The sequence below is a fragment of the Varroa destructor genome, unplaced genomic scaffold (genome assembly GCF_002443255.2).
Source record: "Varroa destructor unplaced genomic scaffold, Vdes_3.0 BEIS01000006.1, whole genome shotgun sequence".
Lineage (NCBI taxonomy): Eukaryota > Metazoa > Arthropoda > Arachnida > Mesostigmata > Varroidae > Varroa > Varroa destructor.
The window spans coordinates 15,520,048-15,527,555 of record NW_019211459.1 but is presented as its reverse complement, the minus strand read 5'-3'; positions in this window follow the sequence as shown (position 1 = coordinate 15,527,555).

The following is a 7,508-nucleotide window of genomic DNA, read 5'->3' as shown; positions in this document are numbered from 1 at the left end:
ATAGATAGATAGATCGATTTACATAGACAGATAGATAGATAGATTTACATAGATAGATAGATAGATAGATTTACATAGATAGATAGATAGATAGATAGATACATTTACATAGATAGATAGATAGATAGACAGATAGATAGATAGATTTACATAGATAAATAGATAGATAGATAGATTTACGTAGATAGATTTACATAGATAGATAGATAGATAGATAGATTTACATAGATAGATAGATACATAGATAGATACATAAATTGATTTTTTACATTTCTATAGAAATATTTATAGAATTTATAGAAAACGTTACCTAAAAAGTGTTTACTCTTTTGAAAATTGCCACCTCTATAATCTGTCAGTGCGTTCTAATAATCTTATCCGTATGTTATTAGTTTATTCCTTACTGTACGTAATTCTTTCATTTGGTGGGATCTTCCCTTGCCCGACACTCTAGGACCAAAAGTATCTCACAGTTTGCGGCTCTTTTCGTTTTAAGGAACTGCTTTAGGGAACCGAATGACATGTGCACGCTCGGCATCTTAGCCACGTATACCTCAAGCGTGCTTTTTGGTAAAAGGTGATGAGATATCATCAGTAGTCGAAGCCATAGTTATCACGCTCCAGATACAACTTACGAATGTCTCATTCGAAGTCGACCTCCTTAAAACATAGAGATAACATGAAGTTAGAACACTAGCAAAAAAGCAATTTTAGCATCTTTATCAGCATATGTCACCGTCTCATACCTTGGCGAGAGGCTCCATCGTTGCGGCCAGAATTGGCAGCATCGTGTTGTACGTATCCCAGAACGTTTTCGCCAACATCAACTCATCAACCAACCTCTGCCACAGGTATACCATTCCATACAGGTCTGACAGTGACCAACAAAAACTTACTACGAATCTGAAAACTTACAAATAATTTAGCCGATACAAATGTCAATTTGTAATTTGCATCTGCAGACATAGTTTTTACATTCTGTTCTTACCAGTGTCTCTATCCAGATGTCATTTATATGGCGACACGTCCCGGTGAATGAATAGGTGTTCTCGCGTGTTTGTGTCTATATGTGTGTGTACCTGGACTAGAAAATATTGTTCATTTCCATAGCAATGAATCAAGCACATTCGTTGTTCTCTGTGGCATCACATCTGTGATAGCGAGTCAGCGTCAAATGGATGGTGAGTGACATCGGCGTTTCTTCTGGGTGCTCCCCGCCGTAGGCACTCAGGGGAAGGAGGGCTCTGCCTACGGCGTTTGCAGCTGGATGCGGTTTCCCTGTACTACTACGGCTACGACGATTGCTGCATTTTCAGAACGTGTTTCTATTTCTGCGTTTGCCTAATACTTATCCTCCTTCCGCCAGTACGTCCGCGATTGCTACTGCCAATCCCGATTTTGCCGACCATTAGCCTGTTGTCCGTTCGACATCCAGCGTCCCCGAAGCCACAGCGGCAACAGCTTGAGCAGCAACAGCAGGAACTGGCAGCGCCTTGCGTTCAACCGTTCGTCGAAGTTAAGCCACGGTTGTCGTGGCGGCTGGAGCGTTAGCAGCAACAGCAGTGGCAGACAGCGTCGTCTCAGGATCGCTCATACCTCGCTCAGAGCTCCGGCGTTTAGTTGTTCATCTCGTTTCGCCTTCTCCGCTATGACTGTGAGTGACTAACTACTTCGCTCAAATAGGGCTGGCTAGCTGCCGTGCCAAGTCTCCACAACCATAAATCAGTTCGGGCCCTGCCATCCGTGAAATGAATTTACTACTATCACGGGAGAAAACTGCTCTGACGACAACGAAGATCTGATGACGATGGCGGCAGCGGCGATGATGAACACTGCTTGTGTTGTTGCTACGGCTGCTGTGGGCGCTTCTGCTGGACAAGTTCGCGGTGGAGGTACGGTCAGCCTCAGTTTCAGCGGCGATGCGACTCTCGTTTGCTTGAAAGCGCTTGTTGATACGATCTGTGAGACTATGGGAGCACGGAGTGCGACGGTAGCGCCATCGCCACGGTAGCAAAATGACTGGGCGCCGTAAACTGGCAATCGCAAGCGTTAGGGCGATAACGCGAGTTGGGCTTAGACCGACCCTGGCTCGAGCAGCGGTGGCTGACTGCATTTGAAATGGTCACGTCGCCCGCTACAACTACCACAACAAAATGTAGTCGCCGCAATCAGTGTGAGGCGTTCTAAAAGATGCTGGCCGCCGAAAAAGCTGAGGCACACTGACGAATAAAAATGATAATAATGACGATTGTGATCCTCACGCTACGGCTGGATCTTATGCAGATGTTATAAGCTATACACATATATTTACATGCATAGGTGGCGGTATGAGTTCTATAGGTGAATACGGAACCTTTAAGTAGTTAGCTATATTTTCGCTAAAAATGCCTTTGGGTCTGGAGCGCGTGTCTACGACACATATATAATAATACTTTCCTGAATATGCTGAGAAGCAAGCTGCGCCAATTGGCTGTACAGTGCATCATGTTCCTTGAATCTGTAGCCAACCGTTTCCGCCATATCCCGAACGCTTCAAATTGCTCGCAAATAAAGCTAATAAAAGCATTCTTTGTTCAAAATATCTTTTTTTTACTAAATCGGAATAGCCAGCTTTGCTGTCTTACACATCACTGCTATTTTAATATTTCCACAGCACAACTACAGTGGCAAAACAAGTGCAAGTGCCAGCCATGTCCGTCTATAAATTGACGCGAAGGCCAACTAATCACAAGATAATTGCAGTCAATCGATAAATTACGTCTTATTAAGTAAGCCACGCAATAGAAAAATATTGTCCCGGAAAAATGCACGTTACTACCTTCAAACATACCTACGTATAAACTCATAGCGTGTGCAGTTTAGCGGGGTCACCCAAACCGCTTGAAAGGCATCATAGTACAACTACTACTATTACTAGACCTTATGATCCTAGGCATTCACGGGTCTCGGCAGCCAATTCATGTTCTAGCTCCGTGGTTAATTAACTCGTACTAGAGCTATGTGCATACCACACCTAGATTTTTACTGTTTCTCGGCTGTTTGTCTAGCCATTGAGTTATTCTGAGCCTTCGATGTAGCTGTTCGGGACCGCCTTTCGTCATCTTCTGTTGAAGCTACCTAATTTTCTTTTTACTTATTCGAAGGAGCGGAGGTCTCGCTCTCAATCGACAATTAATTGACTCCCTCCCCCACTTTCTTATCGCAGTATGAATTTTCGTTATCATGCTTCGCTCGGGTTCAACCGCTTCACGAGAATTGGTTGTCGCTGCTTGAGTCGAACTCTTGGTTTTCTGATGGAACAGAACGCGACGGAGCGGCGAAGAGCAGATTCTTTTCCAAGAAATCGAGTACGATCACCTATAACTAAAGGGGATTGAAAATTAGCTAGGGAAGGCAATATATCGCAGAGCAAATGAGCAAATTTTTCATGCAACGCCTACCGCCTCCACCATCGTCGTTGCCATTTTTAGGACTGCACCCAACAGGTGCGCCTGACTCGCTTGCCCCATGGCTAGAATCCGCTGGACTCGAGCTCAATGCGTGAAGCTAAGAAGATCTGTTAGGAACTTGTACGATGAGCGTATACGTATCATATACGAGAAATAACTTTATTCATTCATATAGTTCGAAACCACAATCAACTGTCGTGCTCGTTGACGATAAACCATACGCGAAACGCTGTAACCTGTAATGAATATAAATATATATAATAATGTTTATATTTAATCCCATTCGATGCAGATTTGAAATGTAACATTTGAGATTGGCAAAACGTCAATACGAGCACGCCGGCACCGTATGTAGAGAACAGTATCGGAATCCATAGATCTAATTATAGTATCTACTTAACACTCTCCAGCGCTATACGTCCGATCTCTTGGTGATCAATTATTAATGCATCATAGGTATAATGCACTGATATAATTTTCAAGGAACAAAAGCACAAATCAGCGTCAACGGACGACTAAGAGAAATGCTCAAACCAGGCTCAGATAAGGCACGCTATCACTATCAACAACACCTATCTGTGTTTCGACTTGATTTTCTGATAGCAAATGCAGTACGTTTCATCGTTCATTAGCGTTCGTGTTACTCACTTTCTATGCTGTCTCGGTTGAGTGGGCATGTATCATGCATATAAAACTCGATTTATAGAATGCCAATTTGAATATTTCCGCGCTTTTCCATGACCGGCCGCCTCGCGTGCGAAGTACAATAGTTATTAAATACCTGTATAGGCAGCTTGCAGGCTAGTTCCTACGAGTGCTTATCGACCTATGTCGTAATCAAAGGGCAGACTGCTATTGCAGTTTTAGATAGACGCTGAGCATTCAGCTCGCTTTGTTCTCCTCTGCATGCAGAAATTTAAACTTTGTCTGCTTAATCGTACTTGTCGTACCAACCGATTTTGCAAGTTATACAAGCTTGCTTAGCCCTTAAATACCGTCGAACTCCACGAAAAACCGATCTATATAGGTATATTCAATTGTTTCCAATTAGGCCAGTTTTGACATCTACAGTATTGCAGGTGCATAAAGGTATACATAGTACGAAATGGTTAGAAGCCTATAGCCTATCAGGCCATGCGAACCCCACCTGTTCGCTAAAACGGCTACTTGCTCTGTTTCGTTATACGACTGGCTTTCAACGGAGAGACGAACGACTTTTATTGAGCCTCATATCATATTATACGCATATAGGCTTTTCGTCATTATGCCCCGCAGCCACTTAGCCACTCCGCGACACGAAAACTCTCGACTGCCGCGCACAGAAGGCGAAAGAGGTGTCCAAGGCTCGTCGAGGCCTCGTGCATTGTCGACTCGTGCCGCTGTAGCGACCGGCGCTGGAGCTAAATCTAGTAAACACTACGACCAACCGAGAACCAGAAAGCGTCGGCAGCAAACGGCTCGGAACAGTAATAATAACGATAGCAGTAACGGTGAGTGACCATCTTCTCGTAGACAACATACCAACCGCGATTCTATTATGGCGGGCTTTGACGGTCGTAGAACGAAGTGCATGTTATGAGACCATCGTCAGCCGTGTGGCGTCCACCGCTGTAACCACCCCGTATGGTCTACGTATGGCGTGTCCGCATTAATCTGTGCACGCCTGTGTGCACGGCTGTACATGGGAGTGTTTAATAATAATAATAATAATAATAAAGAATTATGATTTAAGCAAACTGTGGCAGCAGCAACGACCGCGAGGTAGAATACATGTGCTGCGATGGTGCGGCCGACGAAAAGGGAAAAGGGCAAGGTGGATGATAAGCCAAGGGCAACCACGAACGAAAATGAAGTATAGACAGAGGTGTTCGGATATTTGATTGATACTGTTGAATGTGTTAGAACGTTTCTTTACGACGCTTCGGCTACGTTAGACTCTGCCGTTAGGAATGACGTCGAATCACTGTCACCGTCAGCGAAGCAAAAACTCAGCGCTCGAATACGAAGCAAGCTAACGAAAGCAAAAATGAGAGCAGCAGAAATCGTTAATTATAATAATACTACTAGTCAGATCGATTATCACGTCCTTTTACGAGGAGTTTATGAGCATTTGTTGTTGTTGTTGATTGGTGGAATATTCCAACGTTGAGGGGGCTGGCTCCTGTCCGTCAGCGTAGGGAGGTTCTATTGCCCGTTGTTGCTGATGGGGCCGACAGCTCTGCCATCTGCACTTTGCAGCTTAGACTTTTCGACTGTTTTGCTATGCTGTAATATTGTATTACAATCTATCTGTCGGTGGGCGATTTTTCCCCATAATAGGACTAAATCATCGGTGACGATCCTATTTTAGCCTATTCGAAGGTAGCAGCGACCGCAGCCGTTTCATTGAAACTTTAGTGTGTGTCTCGCAACAGTACGCCGCATTGACTCAAACAACTATTTTTCGTCTGCCGATGTTTGCATATGACGATGAGCCACAGTAAAAGATCACTTACCAGCATTTGGATACAACGGTAATGTTAATCTAGCCTAAAGTTAAGGTTCTAAAAGCTCAACGCCTCAGCATTGTGCGGATTGTTTGGAAATTTTCTCTTCCTGGAAGCGATCAGTAAATTATGCGTAACAAGCGAGTCATTACCGTTTCCAATTATTATCAACATAATAGGAAAGAGTGAGAAAGCCATGAGCACCGGGAGCGCATGTGTCGTGAATGGCATGCACACGTGCTCAGCATGTGCAAAGAGGTTAGGCCACGGAGCCCATCAATAAATATTTCCCATTTTTCGAACATATGTACACCTGCAGTAAACATATCAACATCTGCCAACGCGGCGGACATCAAGGGGCCCGACGCTACTCACGAGCTATATTAGATTAGGCCACAACTGCCGAGCTATATAGCTATCCATCATAAGACAGGTCGATTGGTCCAAGCCGGCGTACTAGGCTTTAGGTTCGTACTATTAATTGCGACAGAGATTTCGACAAAACAATTAATTGACATAGCTTCGACCAAATTGACAAAACTGTCAAATCATATTGACTTGTCTGCAAACATCGAACTAAACAGAAAGATTAATAACAAGTGATGCACATATACATACCATGCTGGGTTGTGCGGTTTTTCGGGCACGTGATTCTAAGTAACTGAAATTCGAAATAATTCTTCGTTTCCAAATGTCTAGTGATAAATATGATGTTAGTTATCTCACGACACAGTCTTTGCTGCATAATGCAACTTTTTCTTCCATTATGGACTTAGACATGATTCTAAGATTCTGGTACGTATTACAAAAAAAAAACAACAAAAACATGCGATTATTCTACTAATTATAATATGCTTCTAATATAATTCTAAGAACTTTCTAATGTAGCCGTTCGAACAACCGTACCAACCTCTCCTGTATAAAACTCAGCCAACGTTTTTATACAAAGTTGTTCTATAATAATAACAACCCGTTCAAGCACTATTTACAAGTATTTATCTCAAGCACTTTTTTCGCAATGTAAAGGTACATCGGCAACTAAAACGAACGTACAACGCAACTCCACTCCACACTTCCCGCTCGCTTTCATAAGGATTTCAGAGCAAGAAGACTATGCGGCTGCTCTTTCTGGGGCCTTGTCACCTTGTCAACCGCGATGTTTCGGTCACATCTCCTCCGTAACATTATCATGGCGCTGCGTAGGTGACTGTGATGGAGCGCCACATTTCGGCGGAGACGAGGGCTACACATCTTTCTACCTAGCTACTGGGCGAGTGTCCTGGTCAACAGAGACCCTCACATCCGGTGATCCTTCGTTCCCGCGCGGAATAAAGGAATAGCGAAAGCATCGGGTCGGTCGTGTGGTAAGCTTGAATAGACAGACTTCTATGTCGGCCTATGGTAGCGCGGCGGCTGTGACTGCCGCACAGGAATGCGGATCGATCAGTGAATGAAGAATGAACATGCCGGGCAGTGAAGCGCACATCGAGGGAGAGTGAAGTCGAAGTGAGGTATGAGGGAGTGCGAACATAAGAGGAACATTCAGGGGGTTTGGGGTAAAAAGGGATTGGAG